This window comes from Crocodylus porosus, unplaced genomic scaffold (assembly GCF_001723895.1).
Source record: "Crocodylus porosus isolate Cpor-Errol unplaced genomic scaffold, CroPor_comp1, whole genome shotgun sequence".
In the NCBI taxonomy this organism is placed as follows: domain Eukaryota; kingdom Metazoa; phylum Chordata; order Crocodylia; family Crocodylidae; genus Crocodylus; species Crocodylus porosus.
In genome coordinates, this window is record NW_017728924.1 from 15,498,052 (window position 1) to 15,518,273 (window position 20,222).

Sequence of the window (20,222 nt, forward strand, 5' to 3'; positions counted from 1 at the left end):
TCAAGGAAACATCAGTTATCATAAGGCTCAGTGTGAATGCATGAGAAGACAATATTGTTACTTTTATCCATCAAGGACAAAATGAGACTGCATCAAGCCACATGGTGCTGGGGAATCCAATCTCCCTATTTTCTGTATGCTAGAAGAGTGCTAGCTTTATTTGTCTAGGTCCTGAGAGCCTCCCATCTTGACAAACAGAACAACAATAACCAATCTGTAATAGCCAATAATGCTTCCCCCAGCCAGGCTGAGTTCCCCAGAGCTGGGAACTGAACCCGGCGGCAGGAGGCGCTTCCCCCATCCAGCCTGAGTTCCCCAGCGCTGGATCCCAGGCGGCAGGAGCAGCCTCCTGTCATCTGGCAGGCAGACCGAGGGCCCACCTGCATCCCTGGGAGGGCTGCAGGGGCTCTGCCAGGGCCCTCCCAGGGGTGCGGGCCCCTGCTCTGCCTGCCGGATCACAGGACACTGCTCCTGCGCCCTGGCTCCTCCTTGTCAGCAGTTTGAAGTGCTGTTTCCTAGAATCCCCTGCACCTATCTCCTTGAAACATGGCAGGCTTCATGCCCTCAGAAGCAGCTAGCACCCTTGCAAGTTGCATTGGAATCAGGCAAGAAATGAAAAAGGCACAGGCTGTTTCATGCTTCTCCATTATAGCCTATGGGTGAAACGGCGAAACAGCAAAACTGTTTTGACAAAACAGAATGGTACTTTCAAAACAAAACGAAACTCAAAATTAAACACTTCCATCAAAATGCTGAAACGTAAGTCGAAGCAGAACCCTGCTGTTTCGCACAGCCTGAGTCTCCGGTGATGTCCCACAGGGATCGGTGCAAGGACCCGTGCTTTTTAACATACGAATTAATTACTTGGATTAGGGGGTGGAATGCTCCGTCATTAAGTCTGTGGATGAGACCAAGCTGTTTGGAAATGCAAGCACACAAGAGGATAGGGCAAGGATCCAGGACAACCTTGACAGACTGGTTCTATGGCCTGATTGGAGTCAGATGACGTTCAACAGCGAATAGTGTCAGGTCCTTCATCTGGGTAGGAAGAACCTTCACCATAACTATAGGATAGGTGGTAGCCCACTAGCTGGCACAGCATCTGAATGAGACCTAGGGGTCACAATTGATCCGAGGATGAATATGAGCCAACAGTGCAATGGAGCTGCCAGCCGGGCAAAGAGAGGTCTGGCGTGCATCAGCCGATGTGTTGCCAACGGATCCAGAGAGGTGCTTCTCCCTCTCTACTCAGTGTTGGTGTGGCCGCAGCTGGAGTACTGTGCGCAGTTTTGGGCACTGCCATTCAAGAAGGATGCGGATAAGCTTGAGAGGGTGCAGAGAAGCGCCCCCCACATGATAAGGGGCCTGGAGGATAGGCCTTATGAGGAGAGACTCCAGGAACAAGGCCTATTCACTCTGAGTAAGAGGAGGCTGAGAGGTGACTTGATAGCTGCCTACAAGTACATCGGGGGGGAGCACCAAGATCTGGGGGAGCAACTCTTCAGGAAGGCACCCCTCAGGAGGACAAGGACCAATGGACACAAACTAACACAGGGGAGATTTGCACTGCACATAAGGAAGAACTTCTTCACCATAAGGGTAACTTGAACCTGGAACACGCTCCCAGCAGAGGTGGTGTGGTCACCATCGTTGGAGGTGTTCAAGAGGAAGCTGGATAAGCACCTCATCAAGCTAATTTGAATTCATTAACCTCCTGCCTATGGCAGGGGACTGGACTTGATGATCTTGCAGGTCTCTTCCAGTCCTTTGACTCTCTGATTCTGTGTAACGTCCACTCCGCCAGTCAGCTGTCCCGAGGACTCCTGGGAATTTGATAATAAAGCACCATCCCGGTTTGCCAGTTAAGAATGTTTGAGATTTGCCAGCATGAGGTCTTATCCGCTTGCTAGATAAATAGGCACTGCAGACCACTTCGTTTAAAACTGAAGGGACTATAAAGGCATGAAATGTATGAAACCTGCAAGAAGGGTGCAAGGCTTGTGACATTCCCAGTTATATGGCTCCCTCTATAGTTGCAAGTTCACTGGTAGGCCTTGGACTTAGTATCTTTACCATTGAAGCTGAACTGGGGGAAGGTGTGAGTGTCAGGGACAGGGAGAGAAAGTTTAAATAATGTAGCTGTGTTTTATATCTGTCTGTGAACATGACAAATTGCCTTCTTTGTCCACAGCCCTACAGCCTTTCCATATTAATGCCCAGCAAAGGCTCTCTACAGCTGTAGAAAGCCAGGTGATCCTCAGGGAAAAGAACAAAAATTACCTTCCCATCCTCCCATGAAATAGAAACAGGGACAGTCAGAAGGATGGAAAGATTTGAATAAATTCACACTGATATAAGTATTCTCAGACTTTGACCTGGCACTTAGCAATTAATTGGGACAGGGAAATTCCTGTTGTATTTTTCTCTTTGTCAGTTCATCCTATTTTTCCTTGGGCATTTGAAAGATTGTGCTAAGGGTTGTGAAGAAGAGCTACAACCAAATGGGAGATGGATCTGCCAAGTAGTTTTCCAATTTTGGCCCTTATCTAGCTGCAAAAATATAGAGGTAGGTGCCTAGTTTGTTTGTTCATTTGAAATGTTCAGCCTAGCCTTTTTCTAGCCAAGACAAAGGTGCAGCCCATAGCATCCCATTTCATTTTAAATTGGTAAGCCCATGGAAGTCATTAGCATTGACATTTACATCATGGTTCACAAAGAGAGGTGTTTTACCTTCTCCCAGTAGTATTAAAACTGCCTTTGGACCTAAATAGCATGGACCCAAGACTCAGGGGCTGGATCCAGCCATGCAGGCATATGCGGTTTGTGGTGCTGCAAACCTCTTTGTGCCACCACAAACAAAATGTGCTGTATGTTAAATTGTGCACGGCACTGCTCAGTTGCAAAGCTGGGGCAAAATTTGTTGCTGGGATTTCCACTGGGGCACAACCTGGCTTGAAACGGAGGAATAGGCAGCCCTGGGCTGGCGGCTTCCTGTGTCTGCGTGGCTCAGTGCAGGGGCTCTGCTGCAGAGCCCCCGTGCTGAGGCACACTGTGCCCCAGCCACCGCAATGTCCACATGAGGTATATGGAGACAGGGGAGCAGCCAGGCCAGGGAGCAGCTGGCTGGGGCTCAGGGTGCCGCAGTGCAGGGGCTCTGCAGCGCATGCCACCCCCTGGCTGGCTGGGGCTCAGGCTGCCTCAGCACGAGGACTGCCTGCTGGCTAGACCTGTGCCCCAGCCAGCCCCACCTGCAGCACGTGGAGCAGTGGGACAATGTGTCCCACTGCAAAGCGCATGGATAGGCGCATGCACTGTGGCACAAAGTAGCAGCACAAATTTGTGCCTCTACTATTTGTGCTGCTGCAAACTCATGCCCCTTCTCATGTGTATGCAGCCAGGGACTTTGAATATTGATGTGTACTCTTTCTAAATGAAACCCATTGAGGAAGTCTGACTGACACTATTTGGCTTTGTTAGAGATTTCTGGAGAGGGAATTAGACCACCTGAAGGTTTAAAGAAGACAAAACGCATTCTTGCTGAGTATTTTCATTCTCCACCTCCCACTATCCTGCTGATTATTCATGCATATACGAGTTCTCAGAGGGAATGGACTATAAGTGTTGACAAAGATCTGTACCTCTTCCTTCTGAAATTTAGCTTTCTGTCATATTATCCAAGCTTTCAGTAATGTGTTTTCTGCATAAAAATAGCTTGCAGGTAGCTTCTCTTTTGTTAGTGTTATATACAATACATGTAAGTAAATCACAAAAGCTTAGAATCAGAAAAGTAGGTGCTGAACCCCATTTTACAAAGCACCTAATATTCCTCATACTTCTACTGGTATAAATCAGGAACAATCCAACTGAAATGGGGGTAGTTGGTCTGGTTTTATATCAGTGCAAGAAAAGGATTAGTCACTATATATAAAGGCATGTTAACATGCAATATGTATGTAACAATAATGTTAATCCTCTGTGTGCTTTTTAAGGGAGTGCATCCCATGGGTTTTTAAAGGCACATTTATGAGGTCCATCCACTTTGGGCAGGGGTATTGGCTTCTCATTGGTTTGCTCAAGAAGGTCAGCATTTCATGGAAGATCCAATTTCCAGTAGATATAGTTTTTGCATGTATATGACCCATTGAGAAAATTACATTCCTGTGATGTAAAATGGAGTAGCCATTCATTTTTCACTTGTACACCAAAGTTGACAGAGTACATGGATTCCATGCAACTGGGAAACTGATGGTTGCAGTAAATAAGATGTGAGAAAATGATCTCATAATACTGTGAGAAATTCAGAATTGCTCCAATTTCTGCCTTATAAAGTTCAGTTCTGGGTTCAGTAAAATAAGATAGATACTTGATAGATCTAGGAAGTGATTAATAAGGATGTGTCTGAAACCAAACATACCACAAATGAATTCAAAGGACATTAATTTTGAGGAAAAGGGGACACTCTGAAAATTGCAAAAATATGGAATGAGCCCAGAATGAAAATGGAAAGAGCAAACATGACCTATGGAGTGACAGAATATATCTCCCTTACCTACCACCAGATGCATCTGGCCGTAATCTCATGTTAAGGAGAAAGATAATCAATGGCTATTTTTTGTTGCAGGCAACCTAACAAGCAATTTTTGTTCATCTTGTAAGTGAGAGCCAAGAAAAAACAATTAGGAGTATAAGCACATAGGCACTGCCATACTGGATTGCACCAGTGGTCAGTCTATTCCAGTTTCTTGTCTCCAACAATGCCCTCAAACTCTGATTTTTAGGATAAGTGGAAACACACTGCAGCAAGCGGTTAATGCCACCCAGTGAAGGTGCTTTCCTAACCTCCATCACTTAGAGACTGGACTCTAGATTAGTATTTGTAGCCCTTAGAGGATCCTTGTTTATTTTTAATCTGGGTCAAATAATAATTATGAATATAAAATACATGTGGATAAGGCCTACCCATTGAACTCCTGCTAAATGCATTTGTGTTTATTCATTTATGAAATGCATCCATCCTGTTTTTCAGACAGGAGTCCAAACAAGTGAATTTAGAAATGCATGACATGAATACAGATTAAATATAGCTCAGTCATGTTGCGTTAATTGGTTGTATGCTATTGAAGCATAGCGATATTTAACCAGCTGTGACTGCACATCTGTGGTAGGGAAAAGGGAAGTTTAGCTGTTTGGGGATAAAAATAGGCTCTACCTCTACAAAACCCTGTCAGATTCTGAGATTCTGGATTTTTTAACTCAGGCCTCAGTTAGGCAAAGTTCCTACTGACTGAGTGAAAGGCAAGTATAACTGCAAGACCAGGCCTGTTACGTGTATTTTTAAAATAACAAATTCAGCTTCATTTTTGTAAATTATCATTTTTGACATTAAATATTTGGCTTGCAGTAGCCCAGTACAGTCCTGATGCTTCTTCAGTGTCATGCAGATACAGTGCAATAACTACAAGCCACTGGTCAATACTAATAGTCAAACTGTGCCTGTATTGGGAAGGCTATGTGGCCTCACTTTGCCTTCAAATGAGATTAAGGTTTTGCCTGAAGAATGTACCACACGACTTGGAGAGCGCTGCTGTGCATTGCCCCAGGAAAGGGCCTGCTTGACTGGTCAATGCTCTGCTTTTTCTTGCATCATTTTGAGGACCCTGTTACACAATTAATATTAAGAGCTCCTGGAGCTCTTAACCTCTGGATTGTCCTCACATTAACACCTGCAACTAGTTTTAAGCACACTTTAGGTGACTTAAAATTATGTCACTCCAGGGCAGGTTTATCCCAGCTCTGTGTTACCCAGCTCATGTTCCACTAATGTGTGGCCACTCCCCATGGATGAGCAGCCCAAGTTGCAGTCTTCCAGCATCCCACCTCCTGTTCTGTGTGGACAAACTTCCTACTCCCTGAACCGTACTGCCCAAGGGGTGGTTCTGGTGCCAAGCCAACTTCTCCCACCCCAAAGGTGTGACCTTCCTACCTCCAGGTGAACAACCCTCTGCAAACAGCCTGCAGAGCACATGCCAGCTAGCAAGGCTGCAAGGCACAGGTGGGTTCAGGAGTGGGGTCTAGAGGGGTGGGGGAGGAATAAGGCAAAAGGCTAGATAGGGTCTCCATGAATTGGATCTTTTTTTCTGGGGCAGGAAATCCTCCAAATACACCTTCCCACACCACTCCTACCTCCCAGCCACCCTGGGAAGCATGATCCCAGTTTATTAAAACATGAGACCTTCTCTAATGTATTTCCTCTTAATTTATTTCTTTTTAAGTGCTTCTTTTTTTTACTTATTGTTATTTTATCCTTCAGGGGCTGACTTCCTTCATTTCACCACTCTTCCCACACCACCTTTCTACCTCCTATTTCATTACCCACCCCATCCCATTAACTCTCCATCTCCCAATTTCATGTTCCTATCCTGCCCCAACCCATCTGTCACACATCCCCACCTGGAGCTCCTGCCCTAGCTGGGGATTAAACCCAACCTGCTCCACCAGCCCTGTAGTAACAACTCTGAGCTGTAGCTCCTGGTCAACCCCCTGCTTGCCAGCCGTCTAGTGGTAAGTCACAGCTGTGCAAGTGGGGGACAGTTAAAGAAGGCGTTTAGCTTTAAGACTGCTCCAAATTTGAGCTAGCACTAACCCTGATCAACATTTGAGCAGCTCAAAATGCGAAGTATAACAAAGCCCTGAGGTGCCAGGGGGAAGAGGAGAGAGCACAGTGAGCACAGTGACTGTGGTTGTGCCTGGCCCTTGTGTGGGGATACAGATGGGAAAAGCTTCCTCTCACCCCCTTGCAGACGCAGGCAAAGTTAATGCATAATCTCGCCATTAGTACTGGAAATCATTGTGACCGTTGAGCTTTGGAAGCAGATTTTAGGACAGTCCACTGGTGCTCAGCTTCACCACAGGGTGGCATCATTGTCTTCTTTGAGATACTCAGAACTGAAGGGAATAGCGCACAGTATTATGAGGATTGTGAGAGAGAAGTATTTTCAGCCGGACCAATGGCAAACCCCTAGATGCACTCATGCGTTCTGCACATCCTTGCATTGCTTCACACCCAAATGGAGACTCAGAGTACCAGTGCACTCAACATATCCCATTAAACAAATCTCCCGCAAGCCTTAGTCCATGTGGCTTACTGGTATATTTCCCAGCATTGAAAATAAGTAAGTTAGAAACCTTCTGAGGAGGGCAAGAAGCGAATTCCATGTTACACCACGTTGTGTGACAGGGATGTAAAAGTCATTAAGATATGTCATAAGGATGCCATATGCCCCATAGGGCTGACCAGGCCACGTTCACTTTGCTGCTGATCACATGTGGGAAAATGATACTGGAAAGGAGAGGGTTAAAACAAATACTCAAAATGAGAGCTAATATAGAAGTAAGTGAGTAAAAATAATGTTTTTAGTATTACATTTTCTGTCCTGAGAAATAACAACATGGTTGGTGGTCTACAGGTCTCAAATTAGTGTTGTCCAGTTAGACACAATCCAGTTCTAAACATCTCCAGATGTTTGGATCCCCACCCAAAGAATGAGAGGGTTTGGAGCAATCTCTAATTGTGATGCTTGGCCTCATATTGCCTTATAATTGCACCAGACATCAGAGGGCAACCACAATTAAGCAGCGATAGCTGTTTAGAGCATGCTTTGGTGACAAGTAATGGGAAGGGGCGCTGCTAAAAATGCAGCATTAGTCTTAAACGAACACTGGATAAAAAATATTTTGAAAGAATGCTAGATACATGTTTCTCTTCCGATTAATAACTATAAGGAGTACACTATATATACCAGGGGGTGGAGTTTCTGCTGAATAAGTGGAAGCGTAATATAAGCCAACTAACTGTTTGGATTTCTAATGGAAAACAGAATGAAATATTAACTCAGCGGAGCGATGAAGCAGTTCATCGTTATTCTACCACAGTCTGTGAAAGGAAACCAAAGACCAAAGTGTTCTGCTGCTTTCTTGTAATGTTTAAGACACTCCAAGTCAGGCTCTGACTTCTAAAATATAAAGCACTGTTTGCAGTTAAGATTTTGTTAATATTTAACAAAAACTCCTGTTCCTGCACTGATGAATCAGAATTGGAATTGCATAAATTAATCCCACCATGCCACTCTTTCTCCTAAGAGTAATACAAAGATGCACAAGACACAAGGAAAAAGAAAAGTAAGTCCCCATGGACAAATATGGTATATTTAGACTCCTACTTATCAGCATACAAAAAGCTGACAGGATGAAACAGAGTCCTTTAATACTTCCTGTCTTGTGGCTATATGGAGTTGGACCTATCAGATCTACAAAATGTTAGCATGGATTCCCAGCTGAAATCCACACAGCTCAGGGATGTTTCCATTCTGGTTTTAGTTCTGCCTGCATTATTATCACTCAAAACCGAGGAGTTTGACAGAGTTTTGCTCCATTCAGTGTTTGGGTTCTTACTTATTATCAGTACATACCTGGAGCCCCTACATAATGCAACAACTATTTTGAACTAGCTCTCATTAAACCCTCCTTGAGCGAAAAATCATTAGGTCCGTTCACTACTACTTTTTCTTCAAAGAGTAAGCCCATGGCAGGAAACTTTGAGGAATCAAAAATGAAATTAAACAGATAGCATGGAATGGACTACCCCAACACACCTAAAGTTTGGGCTTATTCTGGATCAGGAGCTAATTGGCATTTCATCACTGGTCCCTTCTCTGTCTAGCCGGCCAGTAGTAAAATTCTGCTTTTTACAACCTAGCCAGTGTTGATGCAGGTATTTCAGTGTGTGCCAATCACTGCCATTCTGACTAAATGCAGCATTTCATGTGCAAGTTTTTTTGTGAAGAGGAAGAAACTGGAATTGTTGCAGAGGAAAGAGTTCAGTGGAAAGGATCATCTACCTATTCTAAACACACTCAAAAAAGGCATAAGCATGCTGGAGCTTGCTTGTAGCTTTGGAAGAATCCAGTCTGTCTGTTAATCTCCTCTCCTCTTTATGAAGTTTGGTGGTGAGCTGGACTTCCAGCTGGTTACAGATTCTACAGAGGGCTGTCATTTCTCCTGGAAAAGTTAGTAAAGAGGGGCTGTGATGAATTGCGTCTCTCTCTGCTTTAGAAAATGGCAGAAGGGGCCTTCTACCTCGTGCTTCTCTATTGATTTCAATCTGGGGCAGGGAGAAGAGCACCTGCCTAGAGCCAGCTCACACCTCTTGAGACAGGCACAGGTAACAGAAAGAATGGCGGAGGGGGAAAGTGATCCCAGGAAGTTCCAGTGGTAGCTTGCCAAAGATTTAAATCACTGCACTTGCTAATTCCCTTCTCCAGATACTAGTTTTAAAAACACTTAACATTAAGACTGTTCCCTAATGAAGGGTCTCAATAGCTCAGACCGGTGGGGAAGTTCTGATCCAGATCTGAACTTTACGTGCCCGGCTTGTGAACACATAACAGCATGAATGAGTTGGAGAGCATGCTTGTAGGCATCCTTCTCTTACACTGGGTTTCCAGCGTTAGCCCTTCTGGCTTTGTCCGACTGTGTGGTCCTTCTCTCCTGTACTAGTGCTTAAATGTTTATAGTCTGCCCCCGTGTCCTTCCTCTCTGTTCCAAACAAGTCAGCTGCAAAAAGCCACCTGCTTTTCAGATATAGTAATCTGAAGAGTGGCTTGCCCATGGTTGCTCATAAAAAGCTGGGGTTGAAGCCAAATCTAGATTCCATTTGTACATAGGTTCTCAAGAAACAACCACACAATCTTTGCTGTTTGGGGATTAGCAGTGCTGGGTATCATAGAAGAAGGCATGTAATTAATAGATCAGAAAGAAAAAATAATGCACACAAAGAAGAGGTGCATTTAGATGTCCTCTCCTCCCTCACATTTGCAGCTCCCATTAATTTTCCATGATGGTGCCATGAATACATGGAGAAAAATGCTGTCAGTAAAGTGCAAGCATTTTATGGCACTATAATCAAATGTGAAGGATAATAAATAATAAAGCTGGAAAAATATTAACACGTCTTGAGTACTGAAATACACTTGTAAAAATGGGAGCTGAAAAGAGCTGATGTATCAGTGGATTATACTGATAAGATACTGATCATGGTTATTTTTATCAAAGACAAATACAGAGATTCATTCTATTGTATTCAGCTGTTTTATAGATTACCATAGCACCCAAGAAACCTCATCCTGGAGCAGGATCTCACTGTGTGAAACACTGTACAAACACACAGCCCAAATACCACCCCAAGGAGCTTACAATCTAAGTATGTACTATGACGATGAGAATAAGTCTTGGGAATAGACAAACAGTAGAGCAAGAGGAACTATTGAGGAAATGCTGCTCAGCATGGTTGGTGCTGGTCATAGCCCATCAACTAACTGTTGGTCCCGTTCTTTGCAGGCATCAATGCAATGGAGAGTTTTAAGAGCAGTGTCGGCCAGCACAAGTCAGCAGAGATGGCTCACTGGTCAGCATTTTCGATGCCTGAACTGGTCTCCTGTATTGGCCCAGTAAGTGCATCAGAGCCCCAGTCTGGTGCTTTTGAGTCTTCAGGAAGTGCTCGCTGTGCAGCTCTGCCCTGGGCTGTCAGGAAAGGCTGTAGACTTGAGGAGCCTTTGTCAGACCTTCTCTTTCTACCTCTCCTTACATCCTCATCCTCCCGCGGGTTGCCAAATACACACACATCAGGAGGGAAGTAGTTTGGAATAATCCGCAATGTGACCTGACTGCAAATTAGCATCTGTATCCTCTGAGTGGGTCACACGAACCTCACAAGCTGTAGTCAGCAACAGGCAGGGAAGAGTTCCTCATATGAGGGGCAGATGAGCTTCAGTTGACTTCGAGTAGGGAGTGGGGACAGCGGACCATACACCCATAAAAATGAGGTACCTGTGCTGTGCTGTGTTTCTGCGAGAGTGAGGTGCATTTGAGCCAGTTCAATGCAGATTTGGCTCATGAAGAACCAGCCTGGCTTCCAAACAAAGGTAACCCAGCCAAGGACCATGTGTTTACAATGGTTGAGGATGTCTCTGGCCTGGTGCTTCTAATATATTTTAGCATTTTTTTCTCTCTGCAGCTTGCTTAGAAGAGTTTATTTTTTCAGGAGAGGCTGCAGATGGGCAGGCTGGGAATCTCAATTCATTGTCTAAACACCACTGAAACATCAGGGATCTGTAAATGTGTTCATGTGCTTTAATTTGCATGAGGTAGATACAAAAAAAAAAGGAGAAAAAATAATTTCCTTTGAATTTGGATAATTCAGTGGGGTTTTTATTCATTCCAGTAGTGACTTATATTTGGATTTTAGTGTGAAGATGGAGTGATGATTATCACATCTCCTTTTTTCCCAGATAAAAGATGTGTGTGGAGATAACAGAACAATAGGATGCAGAAAGAGCTGGTTTTCTATCGTCCTGGTGCAGAAATGCAGTCACTAGCGCTGTTCATTGTGAAGTTCAAGGGTAAATAAAGACTACGGCAGAATCCCCTTGAATATGCTAAGATGTGCGCACAAAAGCCCTGTTTCCTGCTCCCCCAAGTCTGCTCTGCGCTTCCTCAGGGAATGCACAAGCCTTTTGGAGCAGCCTCAATTTCTCAGCTGTTACTGCTGGTAAAAGGAGGTGGCCAAGCTGAATTACAATGATTCCTGCTAAGGAACTGACAGCCCAGTGCTGCTGCACAACAGCTGAGCTCAGCCAGAATCAGCGCTCCAGCTATGGATTACTCATCTCCTGCCAACAGACAGGCTTCCTCAGGGCCTTACTGCTTTCCCAAGTATTTCCAGCACCTACATTCTCCATCCAGAGGATATGAGCTGGCTCTAGCCTCAGCAGACTTCAGTGCAAATGGTGTTATCAGTAAAGAGTGTCTTCTGTCATATATATGCATGCTGCTATGCTTAATAAAAGAGATGGCCCTAGGTCCACAGGCACCATGTTTGTGTGAGTGAGAGACAGCAATAGGATCATAGCATCATAACAGAGCTGGAAGGGACCTCACAACATCATCTGGTTTAGAGAGGATCCTCCCCAGCCTGTCCAATCTGGTCTTGAAAATTTCCAGGGATGGAGCTTGCACAATGTCTCTATGTAGCCTGGTCCCATGAGCACCCCAGTCAGAAAGTTCCTTCTAATCTCCAGCCTAAATTTCCTCTGCTGCAGCTTGTGGGACAAGTACTGCCCCCTTGACAGCCACAGTTCCTAGTACTGTCCTCTACAGCCAGAGTAAAGCCTTTCTTCATCCTCTCTATAATTGCTCTTCAGGTACTTGAAGTATGCACATCTAAAATATGTACCTAGAAAAGACTGTAAATCAGTATGAAGAGGCTGCATAGCATTGTGGACTGAACATTAAAACCAACAGGGTCCAAATCCCTACCCGGCTATGGCCTTGTATCTGGCCTTAAGGAAATCATTGAACCTCCATGTGAGCGTTTCTCTTTATGTAAAATAGGACAAAGATAATATTCACATACCTCGCTGGAGATTTATGTAGTTAATGGGCAAAATTCCAGGATGAGCCTGAGGCAGGGTAGCTTACCTCTTCTTGCTGTCTCATGTGCACATTGTATGCACTTTGATGCCCTTACATTTATATCCATACGTCCACTTGTCTTAGTGACACGTATCCTATAGTTCCCGGACACTTCAGAGTGAGGGCAACTCTCACTCAAGGCAGCTCTTTGGGTCTCTAGGCACACTCTCTGTAGAGAGATCCTTTCTCTTGAATGCTGCTCGGAGAGCTGAGATCCCAAGATCCAACCCACTAAACCTGTGGGACAAGTACTGCCCCCTTGACAGCCACCAAAGCCTAAAATACTTTTTCTATCCAACTTTTTGAAAGCTCTGAGTAACAGTTCACCTCTTCAGGGATATGACTGCAAAAGCAAACAGAACAAGGCTTTGTATGGGTTCCCAAACCAACCATTCTTCAGTTGACCTGGCCTGAGGAGTAGAGCGGTCCAGGCAAAGCAATAACCCAAATAGCATCCCCTGTCCCCTTTCCCAGTGGGATTCTGGAATGTTTTTCAGGAATTGAGTCCATGTCTCTTATTTCCTCTCTCCAGCACTCCTCTCTTTGAGTCAGTCTTTTCTTCTAAATTATGGAGTCTACTTGCAGTCCCTTCCACCCAGCCCTTTAGGCCTTGACTCTAGCAGAGACATTTCATCCCTCTCCAAAAGTGTGTCTGTTCTTCCAGTGTGTCTTCCCCTGAGTTGCCCTTGAATCTCTCAGGTTTTCTGGGTTTTGTTCTACTTTTGGGACAATTGCCCACCCCAACATCATAGCCTATTACCAGTCAGTTGGAGAAATATGGTTCTTTTAGCTTCAGACAGAGTGTTGTCCTAAATGTACATCATTTGAATGGGTATTCTCCAAAGTCTAAAGGCTTCCTATTGTTGCTGGTCTCAAATCTATGTGATGAAGATTATGGATTAATTCTACACAGAGGCATTCAGTGGTGTGGCAGTGTCATACAATCAGACAGATTTCATGGATTGATGATAGACTCCCTATATTGTCACAACTGCATATGAATCTTCTCCATAAGCTCTTTTGTGGAGCCCACCCAACATCAGGGGCTTGAAATATTAGCATGTTCTCAGTAAATCTAATGCTGCATTAGGTAGATGCCATTTTCTACAGCTTAAGAGCATAGAAGGGGTAAGAGATACCATGGGGAACTGGGGGGAAGGACAAAATGGTTTTTTCAAGGAAACCCTAGAAACAGTCAAGCCATTTCCATTAACAATAAATGTTGACCTTGGAAAGGAGATATGCTGGAGCATATTGAGCATGTGCTGTTTCTGGAGGCAGGTTGGAGTTATTATTTTTTGGCACTTGGAACACCTTTCATCCATGAAGCACTTACTGTGGGAATGCCAATGGCTTCTTGTGACACACCTGAGAAGCAGGAAAATGTTATTATCTCAATTTTGTAAGGATGGGGAAACAGAGGCCCAGTTTTTTCTGCTCTTTGTTTTATGCCATATTGAATGCACTGTCAAGGGCTGAAAAATAATGACTGATAAGTGTCTCACCAAGTCTATGGAAGGTGTCTTTTCAGAGTTGGTTTTAGCACTCAGATGATTCTGGCTTCTAGACCTGACCACATCTTTTCTCTGTTCATTTGGTGCTATAAAGCAGTGGTTTTCAACCATTTTTGGATCAGCAGCCATTTGTAAACATTGATGGCCAGTCCTGACCCAGTGCCCTCCACTCCCTACCCTCTGCCCCCACCCCCAGGCCCCAGGCCCCAGTGTGTGGGGTAGGGGGGTGGTAAGGGGGTCCCAAGCAGCTCCAATCAGCTCCCTGCAGGCTGGGACTCTGCAAGCCTGCAAGGGAAAAGCCATGGTTTCCCATGTTTTTCTCCTTTAAAGGAGAATCCAGTTTCAAAGTTTGTTCGGGACCCTTTTATATATCCTTGCGACCTACTTTTGGGTTGTGACCCACAGATTGAGAAATGCTGCTATAAAGGACAATCTTCTGGTTCAGGCAGTGGAGCAGGGTTCAGAAGCTCTGAGCTGAATGGCTGGGTCTACCACAGGTGATCTGCATAACCTTGGAAAAGTCACCTAACTCTTAGTGACACAGGTCCCTATTGCTAACATGTAGGGCAGGCAATCCTTCCTTCCCCTCTGTACTTGCCTGTGTGGTTAGACTGTAAGCACTTTTAGGCAGAGAAAGTCCTGGTCTATACATTTGAACACTGATTAAGGCACTGAGGCTCCAATACTTGTTGGGGCCTCTACATACTAGCGAATACCATTAATAATACAACTTATAAAAGACATGAGTGTAAAGATTTGGAACAGAAGGCAGATTTTGAAGATTCTTGGGCACGTGTACCTGGGCTCCACCCCATTCCCTCCCACACCAACTGCATGTCTTCTGTCAAAAAGAAAAAGCCCCTCCAGTCACTCTCACTCAGGCACGCCGAAGACTAGCAACGAGGCAGGGTAGACAGTTTGGAGCAGCTCTGATTATGTGCCCCAGGGCTGCACTCAAACGCTAACTGGAGGGAAGCTCAGGGCCAGTCCAAGCAGCACGAGGCCACTCCTGAGCTGTCTGCTCTGCCTAAGTGCTGGTTTCTGAAGTGTCCCAGCTGGGGCAAGTGTGCAGAGCTTATTTTAGCCACAGCCGACTTGAGGCAAAGAAGAAATCATAACGCAACCTGAACAGTGCAGAGAGTTTGGATCTAGAGTCTCGGTTCGGATCCCTCTTTGCTTTTGGATAGTTAGTAATGGAAAGACGCCATCATACCTCAGTGATTAAACAGAAGGCTATTTCCCGGCATGCTATAAAATACCCTTCTGAATAAACTGAAGAATAGGCTGATACTTTATTTTCATTTGAAAGCTCTTACTTTCTGTCTCATAGAAGAGATTTCCCTCGAATAATTGATGTGACTAATGCAGCAACCTTGTCAGACTCTCTTTGGGATTTCCTGAATGTAGAGACAAGTATTTAGTGGAGATATATCCCCTGTAAAACTAAAGACATTTCTGAAATAGCATCATGATCTCATGCTTAAAATAGAGGCCATTCAGGCCTCTTCCTACAGTATGTGCTGCCATTGTCACGGCAGTGTTATTGACAGTAGGTAGCTGACAGAGATCGTTGTTAGACAGGGAACATCTTGCATTTTCAACCCGAGTGTGACATGATCCCTTCTGATGGCTTTGATGGGATTTACCCTTCCATTATTTAATATTTGCCCAGGAAAGAATCTTCCAAATCCACATTACGTTTAGGAGGCATTTTGTGAGCAGCTGGTAATCACGTATTCAGTTGGTAATTTCAAATAATACACTGCTTTAGGAGATATATATGTTTTTATTCACTGAGCTCAAAGGGTTATTTGCAACACTGTACAATGCAGCCAATGGGCAACCTGAGAGGAGGAGAGATTTTTTCTTTCTTTTTGTAAGGAAAATGTTTTGTGTTCCAAGTCAAAGCAGCCAAATCAATTCCAAATCTGTGAATCATTCAAGAACCATATGTGGCCGTACTACCAGCAAACGTCCTCCACCTGGGGCTTCAGATGCTTCCAAATCATTTGGCAGGTATCCTATGTGCAAGCCCAAGCCTGGAGGCTTGGGATTCAGAGGGCCCCAAGTTTCACTTGCCCTCAGCTGCCTGGACATAGGAGCAAGCTAGGGAAGAGTCTCCCATTTCCATAAAGTTGGCATATAGCCAAGATCTTCCCACTGGAAGTGAAAGTGGGAGGCTAGCTATGCATTACCTCGGTCAGGGTACTGCCCCCTGCCAGGAAAGTGATTTTCCCCAGCCAGTAGGAAAAGCATCTTGGTGGTCTGGTATTTCCCCCGAGAGACACCTGGATTTCTTGAAAAATGGCTGTTCTGGAAATCCATCCGTCGTGACCTTGACTGGGACTAACAGATCATATATCACGGAGTGCAGGTCAGCTAGAAACATACTGACAATTTCTGCAGGGGTCTGCAAGTCTCCCGGGGCAGAGCCAAAGAAAGCGATGGAGACTTCTCCGTGATTTTGCAAGCTTTGCAAGCCCACCTTTCCACAGTTTAAAGGGAAATGCAATGCTCTTAGCTACTACAAAATTGCTAGAACTCTGCTTATGTAACTCAATACTTTGCCCCTCCGGGTTTTGGGGACATTTATTTATTTGGTGCAGGGAATTCATTTTCATGTGAAAGGATCACTGGGATTCAGAAAAGGTGGCTGCTTTGCCTTCCGTAGTGGGGAATGAAGGACCAGAGCACAGTCTAGTGGGAGAGGCATTCCTCTTTTGGGCTGAGATTGCGTATTTTAATCACATTTGGATATGATGTAATGATGGGCTTGTTTTCAGCGAGTGAGTTAGTAAATCACTTCAAGTATTGTTTCCTGTGCTAATAACCTATAGATAGCATGAGTTTGAACTCACAATGGGGTTCCCATTTTTCCATCAGAGGACAGTGAGGTTTGCTTCCTTTCCCCAAAGTGCTACAGGAGATTAGCTGCCAGACACCCTAGTCATCCCCAGAGAGCTTGGAGGATCTCTGGGAGTTGCTGAAGATTGAGATGAACTGTAGAGAAGTCCCATATCCCTTCAGGCACCTTCTAGCCCCCCCAGCCCACTTGTACGAACGGTTCCAAGTGAGCTGACCTGGCCGTGGCTTCATTTACCAGATGCTGTTCCTATAAAGAATACGGGAGGAGATTAGCAGTAACCCACCCTTCCTACCCTCAAGTTGTTCCAGTTTAGTGAACTCATGGCCTGAGTTACCGGGGTTTGGAGGATTGGTGATACAATGGTTCCTCCTTTCCCTCCCAGGCAGGCAGGATGACGTGGCTCTGTAATGTGGGGGTTTACATGATATTCAGATGTGTGTGGTTCCTATTAAAATAAATCTCAAAAGGAAACAAATGTTATATTGTGAAAGCCTGCCAATTCCAGATCACGTATGAGCTCAGAGTGTTGTGCAGAGAGGCTTTACTCTACAGACCTTTATAAGAGCAGTTCCTGGAGGCGCACACCAATTGCACTAATGACTCCTGATACATGTGATATATGGTTAAGGCTTTCAAAAATGACTGTTGGCTTTGTAGATCTGTTTCTGGGTGCTTATTGGGAGCCTCATTAGAAAGTCACAAAGTGCTGAGGACTCCCACCCCTGGAGAGCAGGCTCCTTCAAGATGTTTTATATTAGACTCCAAAAAAACTGAAGCTCCCCAAATCCTTTGCCATTTCTGAAAGCCTTGACCTTGAAATTCTTGTAAAAAACATTGTTAAAAGGGGGAACTCAAGTTTGATTTTTTTTCCAAAGCAGTAGAAGGGGTTGTAAATGAAAATTAATGGAACAGATGTGCCTAAGGACCCAAGACTGCTTTGAAAAGACTTCTCTTGAAAGCAAATTAGCAGCTAGAATTTTAGCTATGCTATCACAGAATCCTCACCAGAGCAGTCAGACCTCAGCTAGTTATCGTTTACACTGGATGCTGACTGCAAAATGCATCACACCATCAGGAAGGGTTTCTGGAATAAGGATGCTGCATGGCAGGTTTGTGACACACTTAGCAGGAGCTGGAAGAGCCAATGATGTCAGTCAGGGTTTTTGGTGCACTGGGGTTAGGTACAAATCGCCTTTGACTGGCAGACTCTCTCCATGCTTTCAAAAAGTATCGTGATAACTCCAAGATGGAATAAAGCTGCCACTAGGGACTGAACTGCCTTGCCAGGAAGATTTAATTACACAGGGAAAAGACCAAATGTTTTCTGCTTTAGGTAAAGACAATTCACCTAATTTAGAACAGGTAATTTAATCTGGGGGGCTAAATTTAACCTACTTTTTCAGCTAAATGAAATTATTGATGGGACGAAAAGAGATGTATTCCCGATTTCTCAATCACTTATCCTGCCCATAGTGATTTAGACACTAATATAACCTATTTTATATCAGGAGTAACTGTACTGGGGCCAAAGGACGTATTAATAGCCAGGATCAGCAACCTGTGTAGCTCATGGGGTGGATCCACCCTGTGAAGAGATTGGATCTGGCCCATGAAGGTGAGGTGTTCAGCACACCGTGGTGGGGGCTGGGGAGCACCTTTTCTGTCCTGGGTCATGCATTTCTCTAATGCATTCTGCCAATATCATCCACCACGTCTGGTCTTCCTGCTCTGCGCTGAGGTGCCTTCCATCACCCTGCAATGCCCCACACCACCACATCTGTGGCACCACATCAGTGTTGGAGATGGGAAATGATAATAGCTGGTGGGTGATGACGAGGATAAGTCCAGTAGAGAGAAGGGAGGGCTGGGGTGCAAGGTCGCAAGAGGCAGCCTGCAATTAAAGGTTGCTGACCCCTGACATTAGTATATGACAAATCTAGGTGGGCCGTGTCCACGGATTCCCCAAAGTGTTCTAGAAATGGCTTTCCTTCACGTATTGCATTTGGTTGCCCCTGGCTGTGTGTAGTGTCGGATTCAGTGCTCATTAGCATCAGAGTAATATGGAGTAATTCAAAGTTACTCTGGATTCATGTCATTGTGGGTGACAAAAGAAACTGGTTTGAAAGAGTCTTCATCATCCCTGACACTGGGGCTACTGACTTATCTTCTTTCTCTGATAGTGGCTGCATGAAAGAGGAACTAATATAGAGGAAGTGCCTCAGGCATCTTTCGAATCATTTGAGGGACAAAGCGGGATGAGTGCTGTGATCATCAACTAGAGAAATTGTATCTCTGTCAATGCAAGTGCATAGGATCATGCTGGAGTCAATAGTGATTCTACTTTATTTTTAATCTATTTCAAAAGAAGGGCCTTTCCATGTGCTCTGTAACTGAGGTGTGACCACTGTATTGTATTTTATCTTCTCGTTGCTTACATGCAAAAAAAAAGTCATGAGCTGTCCATTGATGCTGTGCTATCTTCCATCAGAATACTTTCCACAAATGGCAAATGATGGTTTGGAGGGTTAAGAGATAACCTTTTCCATTAGGTGTCAGGGTGGAGCTTACAGAAGTGGCAGTAAAACAAACAAGAGCACCTTTGATTCATTTGTGTAAACACTTCCTGTGCCCTTTCAGGATAGATGCAACTGAAATACATATCACCCAGAGAGACTTCATCTGTGTCACTTCTGTTGTTTTCTTTTTATAAAACGTATCTGTACAAAGGAGATACTGATGCAATGTACCAGGTTGCCAACTCTGCAGAGTGACCTCCTATACCCCTATAATACACTTAGTTTCAAAAGACCTCCTCAGGGGTGACAGGATCATTCTGTTTCTATGGCCCAATCTATCCTGGACCAGACTGAGACCAATAGCAACAGGGGTGTGAATTATGATGGGTGTTTTGCAGTGTACATCTCACAGGGATCACCACCTCCTTCCAAAGAGCAACCAGAAAATGTGAATGGCTTTCAGATGTTTGGCTTCGATGACAGAAACATAAAGAATCAGCTGTTGTGAAATGTCTGTTGCTGGAATGAGAAAATTATCCTCTTCTAGCGCTGGATTTGACCCAGAATCAAATTTATTGGGCCAAATTTGGATCCAGTTACTCAGCTCTGTGCCCCTGGGAAATTTAAGGAAAAGGGGGCTCAGGGTTCAAGCTTGGCCCATCCCAAAAATATTAACAAAGAAAAATTATGATAAGGTGCAGCACTGCAGAGCCACAGCGTCAGATTCTCCTTTCCCCTTCCTGCAGCCACAGAAACCACGATGAATTCGATGAGCTGTTCATGAGGCCCCTTCGCCTC

At 44.6% G+C, this 20,222-nt stretch overlaps 1 long non-coding RNA gene across 1 annotated transcript; it reads left to right on the forward strand.

The window, feature by feature from the left end:
- The first annotated feature begins 708 nt into the window (after positions 1–708).
- On the forward strand, positions 709–19,451 carry LOC109313763. The gene is made up of 3 exons (XR_002102142.1): positions 709–798; positions 6,053–6,056; positions 19,441–19,451. It is a non-coding gene; the product is annotated as an uncharacterized LOC109313763 (long non-coding RNA).
- Positions 19,452–20,222: the final 771 nt, after the last annotated feature.